This window comes from Oncorhynchus gorbuscha, linkage group LG23, assembly GCF_021184085.1.
Source record: "Oncorhynchus gorbuscha isolate QuinsamMale2020 ecotype Even-year linkage group LG23, OgorEven_v1.0, whole genome shotgun sequence".
In the NCBI taxonomy this organism is placed as follows: Eukaryota; Metazoa; Chordata; class Actinopteri; order Salmoniformes; family Salmonidae; genus Oncorhynchus; species Oncorhynchus gorbuscha.
In genome coordinates, this window is record NC_060195.1 from 15,326,446 (window position 1) to 15,345,934 (window position 19,489).

Consider the following 19,489-nt stretch of genomic DNA (forward strand, 5'->3'; position numbering starts at 1 on the left):
CTATTTGGCCCTAAACAGAGAGGACACAGTGGCAGAATGCTTTACCAATGTAACTGACTCATAATGAAGAAAAGTCTTGACAATGTACAGACTAAGTGAGTATAGCCTTGCTATTGAGAGAGGTTGCCTCTTCCATGCCGACCCTTGGAGGGGTGAGTCACACGAGGGAGTTGAGTCACTGACATGATCTTCCTGTCGGGGTTGGTGCCCCCCTCTTGGGTTGAGCCGTGGCAGAGATCTTTGTGGGCTATACTCAGGATGGTAAGTTGGTGGTTGAAGATATCCCTCTAGTGGTGTGGGGGCTGTGCTTTGGCAAAGTGGGTGGGGTTATATCCTGCCTGTTTATCCCTGTCCGGGGGTATTGTCGAACGGGGCTACAGGGTCTCCTGACCACTCCTGTCTCAGCCTCCAGTATGTATGCTGCAGTAGTTTATGTGTTGGGGGATAGGCTCAGTCTGTTATATCCAGAGTATTTCTCCTGTCTTAACCGGTGTCCTGTGTGAATTTAAGTATCCTCTCTCTAATTCTTTCTTTCACTCTCTCGGAGGACCTGAGCCCTAGGACCATACCTCAGGACTACCTGGCCTGATGATTCCTTGCTGTCCGTGCTGTTGCTCCAGTTTCAACTGTTCTGCCTGCGGCAATGGAACCCTGACCTGTTCACCAGATGTGCTACCTGTCCCAGACCTGCTGTTTCCAACTCTCTAGGGACAGCAGGAGTGGTAGAGATACTCTGAATGATCGGCTATGAAAAGCCAACTGACATTTACTCCTGAGGTGCTGACCTGTTGCACCCTCGACAACCACTGTGATTGCTTGCTGTTTGGGGTTTTAGTCTGGGTTTCTGTACAGCACTTTGAGATATCAGCTGATGTAAGAAGGGCTTTATAAATACATTTGATTTGATTTGATTTGCAATATGCAGACCTGACTCAAGAGAAGACAGGATATGTGGCCACTGACCACAAAATGTGGAAACCGACCAACCGAGCTCACCGTATGATACACAGTGAGCTCCAGAAGTATTGGGATAGTGACACATGTTGTTGTTGTTTTGGCTCTCTAGTCTAGCACTTTGGATTTGAAATGATACAATCACTATGAAGTTAGCTTCACAGTGATTGTCAGCATTAATTTGACCTTGGTTTTGGGTTAACCGCACTTTTTATACAGAGTCCACACATTTTAGGGGACCAACAGTATTCGGACAAATGTACTTATATTCGTTTTAACTTTCTCACCGTCACATGTTCCCATGTTCATAGCACACAATGACTACACGTGCACACAATGACTACACGTGCACACAATGACTACACGTGCACACAATGACTACACGTGCACACAATGACTACACGTGCACACAATGACTACGCGTGCACACAATGACTACGCGTGCACACAATGACTACGCGTGCACACAATGACTACGCGTGCACACAATGACTACACGTGCACACAATGACTACACGTGCACACAATGACTACACGTGCACACAATGACTACACGTGCACACAATGACTACACGTGCACACAATGACTACACATGCACACAATGACTACACGTGCACACAATGACTACACATGCACACAATGACTACACATGCACACAATGACTACACATGCACACAAGCTTGTGACTACACATTTTTTTATGCATTTGCTGTTTGTTTTGGTTGTGTTTCAGATTATTTTGTGCCCAATAGAAAGGAATATATACATATTTTTTTACACGTCTACATGAATGTGAATGCTACCATGATCACAGAGAGTCCTAAATTAATCATGAAAAATTATGAGACAAAATTACAGATGCACAAATAGCATACCCCCCCCCAAAATGCTAACCTCCCCTTTTACTGTAATGGTGAGAGGTTACCATGACTTGGGGGTATGATATAAAATGCTAACCTCCCCTGTCATTGTAATGGTGAGAGGTTAGCATGACTTGTGGGTATGATATGAAATGCTAACCTCCCCTGTCATTGTAATGGTGAGAGGTTAGCATGACTTGTGGGTATGATATTTGTGAGTCTGTAACTTTCTCACTGTCACAAACGTCATCAGGGAAATGACGGGACCAAGGAGCAGCGTGGTGAGCGTACGTTTTCCTTTATTTAGAATGTCACCAACAAAACAAGAAACACCAACGACGACCGTGCAGTTTACTAGGGCTATACAGGTCACTATAACAAAGTCAACTACCCTAGGGCTATACAGGTCACTATAACAAAGTCAACTACCCTAGGGCTATACAGGTCACTATAACAAAGTCAACTACCCTAGGGCTATACAGGTCACTATAACAAAGTCAACTACCCTAGGGCTATACAGGTCACTATAACAAAGTCAACTACCCTAGGGCTATACAGGTCACTATAACAAAGTCAACTACCCTAGGGCTATACAGGTCACTATAACAAAGTCAACTACCCACAACATAGGTGGGAAAACAGGCTGCCTAAGTATGATTCCCAATCAGAGACAATGATAGACAGCTGCCCCTGATTGGGACCCACACTCGGCCAAACACAAAGAAATACAAAACATAGAATGCCCAGCCAACATCACACCCTGACCTCACCAAATAGAGAAATAAAACGACTCTCTAAGGTGACAGGGCGTGACACTCACTCATCATTATTCAGAATTCATTCAGGATTATACACTTAATATTCATGAAACATGTTCCTATTTCAATAAAATATGACACCATAATCTGTGAAGGCTTTACTGTTTCCTGCTAGTTAGAGTTAATAGCCAGGCTAATACAGTATGTTACATACATAAGAGTTAGTTCTCCCAGCTGAGTGTAATTGGTTTGTAAGGTGATATAACCATGGAGGGGAGTTCATGAAATCTGTGTTATTTCTTCTCTCTGCCTGGTTGTTATGAGTCCTACTGGTGATTTATGATGTGGTTTATCTTCTGGCCCAGCCTCAGAAGGACTTTTCCCACTGACAAACCTGAGTGTGTGTGTGTGTGTGTGTGTGTGTGTGTGTGTGTGTGTGTGTGTGTGTGTGTGTGTGTGTGTGTGTGTGTGTGTGTGTGTGTGTGTGTGTGTGTGTGTGTGTGTGTGTGTGTGTGTGTGTGTGTGGAGGTGCGCGCGGGCACGGGTCTTTGCCCATGTGTGTCCATGCGTGTGTGTGAGTGTGAATAAGGACTATTCCCAGTAACAACCCTCTGCCAACACTGCCAGCAACTCTGCTGTTTGTTCTCTTTCCATGCAGAACAGCACAGGATTCCAGCTTGTTTCAAAGCAGGATCGGTCTCTGAAAAGCTGCATGTCTTAGGTGTACAAGACCTTAATGGAAAAAAGATTAACTTTGGACCAAATAACGTGTGATCTGAGCTTTAGCCGTTCTTCCCGCCCTGTCATATGGAAATATTTAAGACAAGATCTTTGAATTCGAAATTTGCAGTATAAACTCAGTCTGAATATTACCCTACTTGAGTTCCTTGTATAGACAAATACGTGGAGGTTTCTCTTAGTTTTGTTCTTACTGCAATACGTCAGTATGTCATTCTTGTTTATAAAATGTCTAAAATAGCAACATGATCAATTCTAAATCTTATACTGTGTACACTAAAGAGTTGGGCTAAATTCCATTTCAAGTTACGTCTTTTGAAGGTCTCTCAAGCCTTGGTCATACTGCAGGTCTTAATGCTCATATCAGTTTTGTCCAAACAGGTTACAAGTGACCAAATCAGATGTGTGTGTTCAGACAGCAGTCATTTGCTGACATGGTTACAGTAGTTGTCGTAGTAACCCCCCCAGAACATTTTGGTTGTACTACACAGCTGATTCAAATTCTAACCAACTCACTATCAAGGTCTGTCTATAGAAATGTTTCAGAAGATATTTGCATGGCGAGGCTTCCTGTCAATGAAGACTACAAGGAAAAGCTTTTGATATGATACATGCAAACATTCAGACATGCAAAGATTCCTGGATAAACTCAACTGATAAAACCCCAGCAAGAGCACAGTAGTTTAGCCCACACATCACCGAACCCATATTTTACAAAGTACATTTACAGAGCACACATTGTCTTCTAAATATGACCTGTGGGAAAGATTTGAATGTGAAAGAAGAGGGACCTTGGTTATGATCAAGAGGTCTGGTTGTCTCAGAGAAGCAGTTCAATTATGATAAACCACTCTGGTGTATCAGTGGTTTCTCAGGTGCCAGTTGTGGTCTGGTTCTGAGTTCTGGTTCTCAGTCCTTCTCCTTGTGAGTGTTGGCCTGCCTTTTCTCCAGCTCTGAACAGTGTCTCAGTGTAAAGAAAGCATCCAAATGACCATTAGTGTGTGTGTGTGTGTGTGTGTGTGTGTGTGTGTGTGTGTGTGTGTGTGTGTGTGTGTGTGTGTGTGTGTGTGTGTGTGTGTGTGTGTGTGTGTGTGTGTGTGTGTATCTGTGTGTGTGTGTGTGTGTGTCTGTGTGTGTGTGTGTGTGTGTATCTGTGTGTGTGTGTGTGTGTGTGCCTGTGTGTGTGTGTGTGTATCTGTGTGTGTGTGCCTGTGTGTGTGCGTGTATCTGTGTGTGTGTGCCTGTGTGTGTGCGTGTATCTGTGTGTGTGTGCCTGTGTGTGTGCGTGTATCTGTGTGTGTGTGCCTGTGTGTGTGCGTGTATCTGTGTGTGTGTGCCTGTGTGTGTGTGTGTATCTGTGTGTGTGTGCCTGTGTGTGTGTGCGTGTATCTGTGTGTGTGTGCCTGTGTGTGTGCGTGTATCTGTGTGTGTGTGTGTGTGTGTGTCCTGTTATTTGTGTGTGTGCGTGTATCTGTGCACCAAATAGATGTGTGGGCCTGCACCAAAGGAGACCAAAATCAATACTAGAATCAGTGAGAAAGATTCAGCCAGGATTTCTGTTTCCACTAGAACACTTCTGAGTTCTGACACAAGTACCAGCTCTGAGTGACAGGGAGCCCAATAACCCATAACATATCAACCAGCCTAGCGTTCTGGGCTGGTGGTTCTTGGCTGTAGATCAGTGTCGAAGGTAACTCTACTGTGTGTGTCTCTGTCTGTGTGTGTGTGTGTGTGTGTGTGTGTGTGTGTGTGTGTGTGTGTGTGTGTGTGTGTGTGTGTGTGTGTGTGTGTGTGTGTGTGTGTGTGTGTGTGTGTGTGTGTGTGTGTGTGTGTGTGTGTGTGTGTGTGTGTGTGTGTGTGTGTGTGTGTGTGTGAGAGAGAACATGCCTTCCAGTGTCAAGCAGACTGTAACACTGATTGCCACTTTTACCCTGTTAGAGCTCTACCATAGAAACAGCATGATTAGAATAGATATACACTTTTACCCTGTTAGAGCTCTACCATAGAAACAGCATGATTAGAATAGATATACACTTTTACGCTGTTAGAACTCCACCATAGAAACAGCATGATTAGAATAGATATACACTTTTACCCTGTTAGAGCTCTACCATAGAAACAGCATGATTAGAATAGATATACACTTTTACGCTGTTAGAACTCCACCATAGAAACAGCATGGTTAGAATAGATATACACTTTTACGCTGTTAGAACTCCACTATAGAAACAGTATGGTTAGAATAGATATACACTTCTACCCTGTTAGAACTCCACTATAGAAACAGCATGGTTAGAATAGATATACACTTCTACCCTGTTTGAACTCCACTATAGAAACAGCATGGTTAGAACAGATACAGTTGTTGTTGGAAGTTTACATACACCTTAGCCAAATCCATTTAAACACAGTTTCCACAGATACGGACATTTAATACTAGTAAAAATTCCCTGTCTCAGGTCAGTTAAGATCACCACTTTATTTTAAGAATGTGAAATGTCAGAATAATAGTAGAGAGAATGTTTTATTTCAGCTTTTATTTCTTTCATCACATTCCCAGGGGGTCAGAAGTTTACATACACTCAATTAGTATTTGGTAGCATTGCGTTTAAACTGTTTATCTTGGGTCAAATGATCCGGGTAGCCTTCCACAAGCTTCCCACAATAAGTTGAGTGTATTTTGGCCCATTCCTCCTGACAGAGCTGGTGTAACTGAGTCAGGTTTGTAGGCCTCCTTGCTCGCACACACTTTTTCAGTTCTGCCCAAACATTTTCTATGGGATTGAGATCAGGGCTTTGTGATGGCCATTCCAATACCTTGACTTTGTTGTCCTTAAGGCATTTTGCCACACGTTTGGAAGTATGCTGGGATCATTGACCATTTGGAAGACCCACAAGACCAAGCTTGAACTTCCTGACTGATGTCTTGAGATGTTGCTTCAATTAGTCCACATCATTTTCCATTCTCATGTTGCTATCTATTTTATGAAGTGCACCAGTCCCTCCTTCTGCAAAGCACCCCCACAACATGATGCTGCCACTCCCTGTCACGTTCTGACCATGGTTCTGTTATTTTATTCTTTGTTTTAGTATGGTCAGGGCGTGAGTTGGGGTGGGCAGTCTATGTTGGTTTTTCTATGTTGGTTTTTGTGTTCGGCCTAGTATGGTTCTCAATCAGAGGCAGGTGTCGTTAGTTGTCTCTGATTGAGAATCATACTTAGGTAGCCTTTTTCCCACCGGGGTTTTGTGGGTGTTTATTTTCTGTCTAGTGTGTTTTGTCACCATACAGAACTGTTTCGGTTTCGTTGATTCACGTTTATTATTTTGTTCCAGTGTTCAGTTGTGTTTTTTGAATAAATCAATATGGACACTTACCACGTTGCGTTTTGGTCCTTACTCCTCCTCAGATGAGGAAATCCGTTACACCCCAATGCTTCACGGCTGGGATGGTGTCTTTGGCTTGCAAGCCTCCACCGTTTTCCTCCAAACATAATGATTGTAACGGTTCTCTTGGTGTGGAGGAGAGTCGGACCAAAATGCAGCGTGTAGATTGCGATCCATGTTTTAATAAACAAACGTAACACGAAACTAAATACAAACACTACAAAAAACAATAAATGTAACGAAAACCGAAACAGCCTATACTTGTGTACACTAACACATAGACAGGAACAAGGACACTAAGGACAATCACCCACGACAAACTCAAAGAATATGGCTGCCTAAATATGGTTCCCAATCAGAGACAACGATAAACACCTGCCTCTGATTGAGAACCACTCCAGACAGCCATAGACTTTGCTAGATCACCCCACTAGCTACAATCCCAATATATACACCAAAACCCCAAGACAAAACACACCACAATACAAAAACCCCATGCCACACCCTGGCCTGACCCAATATATAAAGATAAACACAAAATACTTCGACCAGGGCGTGACAGAACCCCCCCCCCTAAGGTGCGGACTCCCGAACGCACCTCAAAACAATAGGGAGGGTCCGGGTGGGCGCCTGTCTATGGTGGCGGCTCCGGCGCGGGACGTGGACCCCACCCAGTCACTGTCTTAGTCCCCTCTCCTCGCGTCCCTGGATAGTCCACCCTCGCCGCCGACCATGGCCTAATAGTCCTCACCCAGAACCCCACTGGACTGAGGAGCAGATCGGGACTGAAGGACAGCTTGGGACTGAGGCAGCTCGGGACTGAGGGGAAGCTCGGGAGTGAGAGAAAGCTCGGGAGTGAGAGAAAGCTCAGGAGTGAGAGGAAGCTCAGGAGTGAGAGGAAGCTCAGGAGTGAGAGGAAGCTCAGGCAGGTAGATAGATCTACCAGATCCTGGCTGACTGGCGGATCTGGCGGATCCTGGCTGACTGGCGGATCCTGGCTGACTGGCAGATCCTGGCCGACTGGCAGTTCTGGCAGATCTGGAAGAGTCTGGTTGACTGGCAGATCTGGAAGAGTCTGGCTGACTGGCGGATCCTGGCAGACTGAAAGATCTGGCTGCTCCATGCTGACTGGCGGCTCTGACTGCTCCATGCTGATTGGCGGCTCTGACTGCTCCATGCTGATTGGCGGCTCTGGCTGCTCCATGTAGGCTGACAGCTCTGGCGGCTTCTTACAGACTAGCAGCTCTGGCGGCTCCGTGCAGACTGGCAGCTCATTGCAGACTGACAGCTCCTTGCAGACTGACAGCTCCTTGCAGACTGGCAGCTCCTTGCAGACTGGCAGCTCCTTGCAGACTGACAGCTCTGGCTGCTTCATGCAGACTGACAGCTCTGGCTGCTTCATGCAGACAGACAGCTCTGACTGCTCCATGCAGGCTGGCAGCTCTGACTGCTCCACGCTGACTGACAGCTCTGACTGCTCCATGCAGGCTGGCAGCTCTGGCTGCTCCACGCTGACTGACAGCTCTGGCTGCTTCATGCAGACTGACAGCTCTGACTGCTCCATGCAGACTGACAGCTCTGACTGCTCCATGCAGGCTGGCAGTACCTTGCAGACTGGCAGCTCCTTGCAGACTGACAGCTCTGGCTGCTCCATGCAGACTGGCAGCTCTGGCTGCTCCATGTAGACTGGCAGCTCTGGCTGCTCCATGCAGGCTGACAGCTCTGACTGCTCCATGCAGGCTGACAGCTCTGGCTGCGCTGAACAGACAGGAGACTCCAGCAGCGCTGTAGAGGAAGAAGGCTCTAGCTGCGCTGAACAGGCGGGAGACTCCGGTAGCTCAGGAGAGGAGAAAGGCTCTGGCTGCGCTGAACAGGCAGGAGACTCCGGCAGCACTGGAGAGGAGGAAGGCTCTGATAGCGCTAGACAGGCGGAAGACTCCGACAGCGCTGGAGAGGCAAGGCGCACTGTAGGCCTGATGCGTGGTGCTGGCACTGGTGGAACTGAACTGAGGACACGCACAGGAAGCCTGGTGCGGGGAGCTGCAACCGGAGGGCTGGTGTGTGGAGGTGGGACGGGATGGGCTAGACCGTGAAGGCGTACTGGAGATCTTGAGAGCAGTGCTGGCACAGGACGTGCATGGCTAGGGATGTGCACAGGAGGCCTGGTGCGTGAGGCTGGCACCAACTTCACCAGCCGACTAACACTCACCTCAGGGCGATTATGGAGCGCTAACTCAGGTGCCATCAAATCCCTGACACGTTCCGTCGGGCGAATTCCATGCTTAAAGCACCAACACAGCAACTCCCTCAGGCTCTGGTTCTGGTCTCCTCCTTAGCTCCTCATGATAAACAGGGAGAGCTGGCTCAGGTCTGACTCCTGACTCTGCCACACTCTCCCTGAACCCCCCCCTAAGAAATTTTTGGGGCTGACTCTCAGGCTTCCATCCGAGTCGCCTCCTCATACCAGCGCCTCTCCGCTTTAACCGCCTCCAGTTCTTCCTTGGGTCGGCGATATTCTCCAGGCTGAGCCCAGGGTCCTTTACCGTCCAGTTCGTCCTCCCATGTCCATCTCTCCTGTGGCTCCTGCCTGTTGACACACTGCTTGGTCCGTTGGTGGTGGGTGATTCTGTAACGCTTCTCTTGGTGTGAAGGAGAGTCAGACCAAAATGCAGCGTGTAGATTGCGATCCATGTTTTAATAAACAAACGTAACACGAATCTAAATACAAATACTACAAAAAACAATAAACGTAACGAAAACCGAAACAGCCTATACTTGTGTACACTAACACATAGACAGGAACAAGGACACTAAGGACAATCACCCACGACAAACTCGAAGAATATGGCTGCCTAAATATGGTTCCCAATCAGAGACAATGATAAACACCTGCCTCTGATTGAGAACCACTCCAGACAGCCATAGACTTTGCTAGATCACCCCACTAGCTACAATCCCAATATATACACACCAAAACCCCAGGACAAAACACACCACAATACAAAAACACCATTCCACACCCTGGCCTGACCCAATAAAATAAAGATTAACTCAAAATACTTCGACCAGGGCGTGACAATGATGGTCATTATGGAAAAACAGTTCTATTTGTGTTTCATCAGACCAGAAGACATTTCTCCAAAAAGTATGATCTTTGTCCCAATGTGCAGTTGCAAACCGTAGTCTGGCTTTTTTTATGGCGGTTTTGGAGCAGTGGCTTTTTCCTTGCTGAGTGGCCTTTCAGGTTATGTCGACTTGTTTTACTGTGGATATAGATACTTTTGTAACTGTTTCCTCCAGCATCTTCACAAGGTCCTTTTCTTGTTCTGGGATTGAGTTGCAATTTTTGCACCAAAGTACATCTGTAGGAGACAGAACTTGTCTCCTTCCTGAGCGGTATGATGGCTGTGTGGTCCCATGGTGTTAATACTTGCGCACTATTGTTTGTACAGATGAACATTGTACCTTCAGGCGTTTCGAAATTGCTCCCAAGGATGAACCAGACTTGTGGAGGACTACAATATTTTTCTGAGGTCTTGGTTGATTTCTTTTGATTTTCCCATGAAGTCAAGCATGAAGTCACATCCACAGGTACACCTCCAATGACTCAAATGGTGTCAGAAGCTTGGAATTTTCCAAGCTGTTTAAAGGCAGCGTCAACTTAATGTATGTAAACTTCTGACCCACTGGAATTGTGATATAGAGAATTATAAGTGAAATAATCTGTCTGTAAACAATTGTTGAAAAATTACTTGTGTCATGCACAAAGTAGGTGTCCTAATCGACTTGCCAAACTATAGTTTGTTAACAAGACATTTGTGGAGTTGTTGAAAAACAAGTTTTAATAATGACTCCAACCTAAGTGTAAGTAAACTTCAGACTTCAACTGTTACCCTGTTTGAGCTCCAATATTGAAACAGCATTGCACTTAAATAGTTATACACTTTTACCCTGTTTTTGCTCTACCATAGAAACAGCATGGCTGGAATAGTTATACACTTTTACCCTGTTTTTGCTCTACCATAGAAAGAGCATGGCTAGAATAGTTATACACTTTTACCCTGTTTTTGCTCTGCCATAGAAACAGCATGGCTAGAATAGTTATACACTTTTACCCTGTTTTTGCTCTACCATAGCAACAGCATGGCTAGAAAATACATGTTTGTCATTAGTCTGTTCCTGTGGACACTGTTAGCCCTGTGGAGATGGAGACATTCGTCTGTTCCTGTGGACACTGTTAGCCCTGTGGAGATGGAGACATTAGTCTGTTACTGAGGACACTGTTAGCCCTGTGGAGACGGAGACATTAGTCTGTTCCTGAGGACACTGTTAGCCCTGTGGAGACGGAGACATGAGTCTGTTCCTGTGGACACTGTTAGCCCTGTGGAGACGGAGACATTAGTCTGTTCCTGTGGACACTGTTAGCCCTGTGGAGATGGAGACATTAGTCTGTTCCTGTGGACACTGTTAGCCCTGTGGAGACAGAGACATTAGTCTGTTCCTGTGGACACTGTTAGCCCTGTGGAGATGGAGACATTAGACTGTTACTGAGGACACTGTTAGCCCTGTGGAGACAGAGACATTAGTCTGTTACTGTGGACACTGTTAGCCCTGTGGAGACAGAGACATTAGTCTGTTCCTGTGGACACTGTTAGCCCTGTGGACACTGTTAGCCCTGTGGTGACAGAGACATTAGTCTGTTCCTGTGGACACTGTTAGCCCTGTGGACACTGTTAGCCCTGTGGACACTGTTAGCCCTGTGGAGACAGAGACATTAGTCTGTTCCTGTAGACACTGTTAGCCCTGTGGAGACGGAGACATTAGTCTGTTCCTGTGGACACTGTTAGCCCTGTGGAGACAGAGACATTAGTCTGTTCCTGTGGACACTGTTAGCCCTGTGGAGATAGGAGACATTAGTCTGTTCCTGAGGACACTGTTAGCCCTGTGGAGATAGGAGGCATTAGTCTGTTCCTGAGGACACTGTTAGCCCTGTGGAGATAGGAGACTTTAGTCTGTTACTGAGGACACTGTTAGCCCTGTGGAGATGGAGACATTAGTCTGTTCCTGAGGACACAGTTAGCCCTGTGGAGACAGGAGACATTAGTCTGTTGCTGAGGACACTGTTAGCCCTGTGGAGACAGAGACATTAGTCTGTTACTGTGGACACTGTTAGCCCTGTGGAGACAGAGACATTAGTCTGATCCTGTGGACACTGTTAGCCCTGTGGAGATAGGAGACATTAGTCTGTTCCTGAGGACACTGTTAGCCCTGTGGAGATAGGAGACTTTAGTCTGTTACTGAGGACACTGTTAGCCCTGTGGAGACGGAGACATTAGTCTGTTCCTGTGGACACTGTTAGCCCTGTGGAGACAGAGACATTAGTCTGTTCCTGTGGACACTGTTAGCCCTGTGGAGATGGAGACATTAGTCTGTTCCTGTGGACACTGTTAGCCCTGTGGAGACAGAGACATTAGTCTGTTCCTGTGGACACTGTTAGCCCTGTGGAGACGGAGACATTAGTCTGTTCCTGTGGACACTGTTAGCCCTGTGGAGACAGGAGACATTAGTCTGTTCCTGTGGACACTGTTAGCCCTGTGGAGATAGGAGACATTAGTCTGTTCCTGTGGACACTGTTAGCCCTGTGGAGACAGAGACATTAGTCTGTTACTGTGGACACTGTTAGCCCTGTGGAGACAGAGACATTAGACTGTTACTGTGGACACTGTTAGCCCTGTGGAGACAGAGACATTAGACTGTTACTGAGGACACTTTTAGCCCTGTGGAGACAGAGACATTAGTCTGTTACTGTGGACACTCTTAGCCCTGTGGAGACAGAGACATTAGTCTGTTCCTGTGGACACTGTTAGCCCTGTGGAGATAGGAGACATTAGTCTGTTCCTGAGGACACTGTTAGCCCTGTGGAGATAGGAGGCATTAGTCTGTTCCTGAGGACACTGTTAGCCCTGTGGAGATAGGAGACTTTAGTCTGTTACTGAGGACACTGTTAGCCCTGTGGAGATGGAGACATTAGTCTGTTCCTGAGGACACTGTTAGCCCTGTGGAGACAGGAGACATTAGTCTGTTGCTGAGGACACTGTTAGCCCTGTGGAGACAGAGACATTAGTCTGTTACTGTGGACACTGTTAGCCCTGTGGAGACAGAGACATTAGTCTGATCCTGTGGACACTGTTAGCCCTGTGGAGATAGGAGACATTAGTCTGTTCCTGAGGACACTGTTAGCCCTGTGGAGATAGGAGACTTTAGTCTGTTACTGAGGACACTGTTAGCCCTGTGGAGACGGAGACATTAGTCTGTTCCTGTGGACACTGTTAGCCCTGTGGAGACAGAGACATTAGTCTGTTCCTGTGGACACTGTTAGCCCTGTGGAGATGGAGACATTAGTCTGTTCCTGTGGACACTGTTAGCCCTGTGGAGACAGAGACATTAGTCTGTTCCTGTGGACACTGTTAGCCCTGTGGAGACGGAGACATTAGTCTGTTCCTGTGGACACTGTTAGCCCTATGGAGACAGGAGACATTAGTCTGTTCCTGTGGACACTGTTAGCCCTGTGGAGATAGGAGACATTAGTCTGTTCCTGTGGACACTGTTAGCCCTGTGGAGACAGAGACATTAGTCTGTTACTGTGGACACTGTTAGCCCTGTGGAGACAGAGACATTAGTCTGTTACTGTGGACACTGTTAGCCCTGTGGAGACAGAGACATTAGTCTGATCCTGTGGACACTGTTAGCCCTGTGGAGATAGGAGACATTAGTCTGTTCCTGAGGACACTGTTAGCCCTGTGGAGATAGGAGACTTTAGTCTGTTACTGAGGACACTGTTAGCCCTGTGGAGACGGAGACATTAGTCTGTTCCTGTGGACACTGTTAGCCCTGTGGAGACAGAGACATTAGTCTGTTCCTGTGGACACTGTTAGCCCTGTGGAGACGGAGACATTAGTCTGTTCCTGTGGACACTGTTAGCCCTGTGGAGACAGAGACATTAGTCTGTTCCTGTGGACACTGTTAGCCCTGTGGAGACGGAGACATTAGTCTGTTACTGAGGACACTGTTAGCCCTGTGGAGACAGAGACATTAGTCTGTTACTGTGGACACTGTTAGCCCTGTGGAGACAGAGACATTAGTCTGATCCTGTGGACACTGTTAGCCCTGTGGAGATAGGAGACATTAGTCTGTTCCTGTGGACACTGTTAGCCCTGTGGACACTGTTAGCCCTGTGGACACTGTTAGCCCTGTGGAGACAGAGACATTAGTCTGTTCCTGTGGACACTGTTAGCCCTGTGGACACTGTTAGCCCTGTGGACACTGTTAGCCCTGCAGAGACAGAGACATTAGTCTGTTCCTGTGGACACTGTTAGCCCTGTGGAGACAGAGACATTAGTCTGTTACTGTGGACACTGTTAGCCCTGTGGAGACAGAGACATTAGACTGTTACTGTGGACACTGTTAGCCCTGTGGAGACAGAGACATTAGACTGTTACTGAGGACACTTTTAGCCCTGTGGAGACAGAGACATTAGTCTGTTACTGTGGACACTGTTAGCCCTGTGGAGACAGAGACATTAGTCTGTTCCTGTGGACACTGTTAGCCCTGTGGAGATAGGAGACATTAGTCTGTTCCTGAGGACACTGTTAGCCCTGTGGAGATAGGAGGCATTAGTCTGTTCCTGAGGACACTGTTAGCCCTGTGGAGATAGGAGACTTTAGTCTGTTACTGAGGACACTGTTAGCCCTGTGGAGATGGAGACATTAGTCTGTTCCTGAGGACACTGTTAGCCCTGTGGAGACAGGAGACATTAGTCTGTTGCTGAGGACACTGTTAGCCCTGTGGAGACAGAGACATTAGTCTGTTACTGTGGACACTGTTAGCCCTGTGGAGACAGAGACATTAGTCTGATCCTGTGGACACTGTTAGCCCTGTGGAGATAGGAGACATTAGTCTGTTCCTGAGGACACTGTTAGCCCTGTGGAGATAGGAGACTTTAGTCTGTTACTGAGGACACTGTTAGCCCTGTGGAGACGGAGACATTAGTCTGTTCCTGTGGACACTGTTAGCCCTGTGGAGACAGAGACATTAGTCTGTTCCTGTGGACACTGTTAGCCCTGTGGAGATGGAGACATTAGTCTGTTCCTGTGGACACTGTTAGCCCTGTGGAGACAGAGACATTAGTCTGTTCCTGTGGACACTGTTAGCCCTGTGGAGACGGAGACATTAGTCTGTTCCTGTGGACACTGTTAGCCCTATGGAGACAGGAGACATTAGTCTGTTCCTGTGGACACTGTTAGCCCTGTGGAGATAGGAGACATTAGTCTGTTCCTGTGGACACTGTTAGCCCTGTGGAGACAGAGACATTAGTCTGTTACTGTGGACACTGTTAGCCCTGTGGAGACAGAGACATTAGTCTGTTACTGTGGACACTGTTAGCCCTGTGGAGACAGAGACATTAGTCTGATCCTGTGGACACTGTTAGCCCTGTGGAGATAGGAGACATTAGTCTGTTCCTGAGGACACTGTTAGCCCTGTGGAGATAGGAGACTTTAGTCTGTTACTGAGGACACTGTTAGCCCTGTGGAGACGGAGACATTAGTCTGTTCCTGTGGACACTGTTAGCCCTGTGGAGACAGAGACATTAGTCTGTTCCTGTGGACACTGTTAGCCCTGTGGAGACGGAGACATTAGTCTGTTACTGAGGACACTGTTAGCCCTGTGGAGACAGAGACATTAGTCTGTTACTGTGGACACTGTTAGCCCTGTGGAGACAGAGACATTAGTCTGTTCCTGTGGACACTGTTAGCCCTGTGGAGACAGAGACATTAGTCTGTTCCTGTGGACACTGTTAGCCCTGTGGACACTGTTAGCCCTGTGGACACTGTTAGCCCTGTGGAGACAGAGACATTAGTCTGTTCCTGTGGACACTGTTAGCCCTGTGGACACTGTTAGCCCTGTGGACACTGTTAGCCCTGCTGAGACAGAGACATTAGTCTGTTCCTGTGGACACTGTTAGCCCTGTGGATACGGAGACATTAGTCTGTTCCTGTGGACACTGTTAGCCCTGTGGAGATAGGAGACAGTAGTCTGTTACTGTGGACACTGTTAGCCCTGTGGAGACGGAGACATTAGTCTGTTCCTGTGGACACTGTTAGCCCTGTGGAGACAGAGACATTAGTCTGTTCCTGTGGACACTGTTAGCCCTGTGGAGATGGAGACATTAGTCTGTTCCTGTGGACACTGTTAGCCCTGTGGAGACAGGAGACATTAGTCTGTTCCTGTGGACACTGTTAGCCCTGTGGAGATAGGAGACATTAGTCTGTTCCTGTGGACACTGTTAGCCCTGTGGAGACAGAGACATTAGTCTGTTACTGTGGACACTGTTAGCCCTGTGGAGACAGAGACATTAGACTGTTACTGTGGACACTGTTAGCCCTGTGGAGACAGAGACATTAGACTGTTACTGTGGACACTGTTAGCCCTGTGGAGACAGAGACATTAGACTGTTCCTGTGGACACTGTTAGCCCTGTGGACACTGTTAGCCCTGTGGACACTGTTAGCCCTGCAGAGACAGAGACATTAGTCTGTTCCTGTGGACACTGTTAGCCCTGTGGACACTGTTAGCCCTGTGGACACTGTTAGCCCTGTGGAGACAGAGACATTAGTCTGTTCCTGTGGACACTGTTAGCCCTGTGGACACTGTTAGCCCTGTGGACACTGTTAGCCCTGCAGAGACAGAGACATTAGTCTGTTCCTGTGGACACTGTTAGCCCTGTGGATACGGAGACATTAGTCTGTTCCTGTGGACACTGTTAGCCCTGTGGAGACAGAGACATTAGTCTGTTCCTGTGGACACTGTTAGCCCTGTGGAGACAGGAGACATTAGTCTGTTCCTGTGGACACTGTTAGCCCTGTGGAGACAGAGACATTAGTCTGTTCCTGTGGACACTGTTAGCCCTGTGGAGACAGGAGACATTAGTCTGTTCCTGTGGACACTGTTAGCCCTGTGGAGACAGGAGACATTAGTCTGTTCCTGTGGACACTGTTAGCCCTGTGGAGACAGAGACATTAGTCTGTTCCTGTGGACACTGTTAGCCCTGTGGAGATGGAGACATTAGTCTGTTCCTGTGGACACTGTTAGCCCTGTGGAGACAGAGACATTAGTCTGTTACTGTGGACACTGTTAGCCCTGTGGAGACAGAGACATTAGTCTGTTCCTGTGGACACTGTTAGCCCTGTGGAGATAGGAGACATTAGTCTGTTCCTGAGGACACTGTTAGCCCTGTGGAGACAGAGACATTAGTCTGTTCCTGTGGACACTGTTAGCCCGGTGGAGATAGGAGACATTAGTCTGTTCCTGTGGACACTGTTAGCCCTGTGGAGACAGAGACATTAGCCCTGTGGACACTGTTAGCCCTGTGGAGACAGAGACATTAGTCTGTTCCTGTGGACACTGTTAGCCCTGTGGAGACAGAGACATTAGTCTGTTCTGTGGACACTGTGTGGACACTGTTAGCCCTGTGGAGACGGAGACATTAGTCTGTTCCTGTGGACCCTGTGGACTGTTGTTACTGTGGACACTGTTAGCCCTGTGGAGACAGGAGACATTAGTCTGTTCCTGTGGACACTGTTAGCCCTGTGGAGACAGAGACATTAGTCTGTTCCTGTGGACACTGTTAGCCCTGTGGAGACAGAGACATTAGTCTGTTCCTGTGGACACTGTTAGCCCTGTGGAGACAGGAGACATTAGTCTGTTCCTGTGGACACTGTTAGCCCTGTGGAGACAGAGACATTAGTCTGTTCCTGTGGACACTGTTAGCCCTGTGGAGATGGAGACATTAGTCTGTTCCTGTGGACACTGTTAGCCCTGTGGACACTGTTAGCCCTGTTCCTGGGACACTGTTAGCCCTGTGACAGAGACATTAGACTGTTCCTGTGGACACTGTTAGCCCTGTGGACACTGTTAGCCCTGTGGACACTGTTAGCCCTGTGGAGACAGAGACATTAGTCTGTTCCTGTGGACACTGTTAGCCCTGTGGACACTGAGCGGAGTGGAGACAGACATTAGTCTGTTCCTGTGGACACTGTTAGCCCTGTGGAGACAGAGACATTAGTCTGTTCCTGTGGACACTGTTAGCCCTGTGGAGATAGGAGACATTAGTCTGTTCCTGTGGACACTGTTAGCCCTGTGGAGACGGAGACATTAGTCTGTTCCTGTGGACACTGTTAGCCCTGTGGAGACAGAGACATTAGTCTGTTCCTGTGGACACTGTTAGCCCTGTGGAGACAGGAGACATTAGTCTGTTCCTGTGGACACTGTTAGCCCTGTGGAGACAGGAGACATTAGTCTGTTCCTGTGGACACTGTTAGCCCTGTGGAGACAGAGACATTAGTCTGTTCCTGTGGACACTGTTAGCCCTGTGGAGACAGAGACATTAGTCTGTTCCTGTGGACACTGTTAGCCCTGTGGAGATGGAGACATTAGTCTGTTCCTGTGGACACTGTTAGCCCTGTGGACACTGTTAGCCCTGTGGAGACAGAGACATTAGACTGTTACTGTGGACACTGTTAGCCCTGTGGAGACAGAGACATTAGTCTGTTCCTGTGGACACTGTTAGCCCTGTGGAGACAGGAGACATTAGTCTGTTCCTGTGGACACTGTTAGCCCTGTGGAGACAGAGACATTAGTCTGTTCCTGTGGACACTGTTAGCCCTGTGGAGAGACAGAGACATTAGTCTGTTCCTGTGGACACTGTTAGCCCTGTGGAGACAGAGACATTAGTCTGTTCCTGTGGACACTGTTAGCCCTGTGGAGACAGAGACATTAGTCTGTTCCTGTGGACACTGTTAGCCCTGTGGAGACGGAGACATTAGTCTGTTCCTGTGGAGACAGACATTAGTCTGTTCCTGTGGACACTGTTAGCCCTGTGGAGACAGAGACATTAGTCTGTTCCTGTGGACACTGTTAGCCCTGTGGAGACAGAGACATTAGTCTGTTCCTGTGGACACTGTTAGCCCTGTGGAGACAGAGATATTAGTCTGTTCCTGTGGACACTGTTAGCCCTGTGGAGATGGAGACATTAGTCTGTTCCTGTGGACACTGTTAGCCCTGTGGACACTGTTAGCCCTGTGGACACTGTTAGCCCTGTGAGACAGAGACATTAGTCTGTTCCTGCCCTGGGACACTGTTAGCCCTGTGGACACTGTTAGCCCTGTGGAGTTAGCCCTGTGGAGACAGAGACATTAGTCTGTTCCTGTGGACACTGTTAGCCCTGTGGAGACAGAGACATTAGTCTGTTCCTGTGGACACTGTTAGCCCTGTGGAGACAGAGACATTAGTCTGTTCCTGTGGACACTGTTAGCCCTGTGGAGACGGAGACATTAGTCTGTTCCTGTGGACACTGTTAGCCCTGTGGAGACGGAGACATTAGTCTGTTCCTGTGGACACTGTTAGCCCTGTGGAGACGGAGACATTAGTCTGTTCCTGTGGACACTGTTAGCCCTGTGGAGACAGAGACATTAGTCTGTTCCTGTGGACACTGTTAGCCCTGTGGAGACAGAGACATTAGTCTGTTCCTGTGGACACTGTTAGCCCTGTGGAGACATTAGTCTGTTCCTGTGAGACAGACAGAGACATTAGTCTGTTCCTGTGGACACTGTTAGCCCTGTGGAGACAGAGACATTAGTCTGTTCCTGAGGACACTGTTAGCCCTGTGGAGATGGAGACATTAGTCTGTTCCTGTGGACATTGTTAGCCCTGTGGAGACAGAGACATTAGTCTGTTACT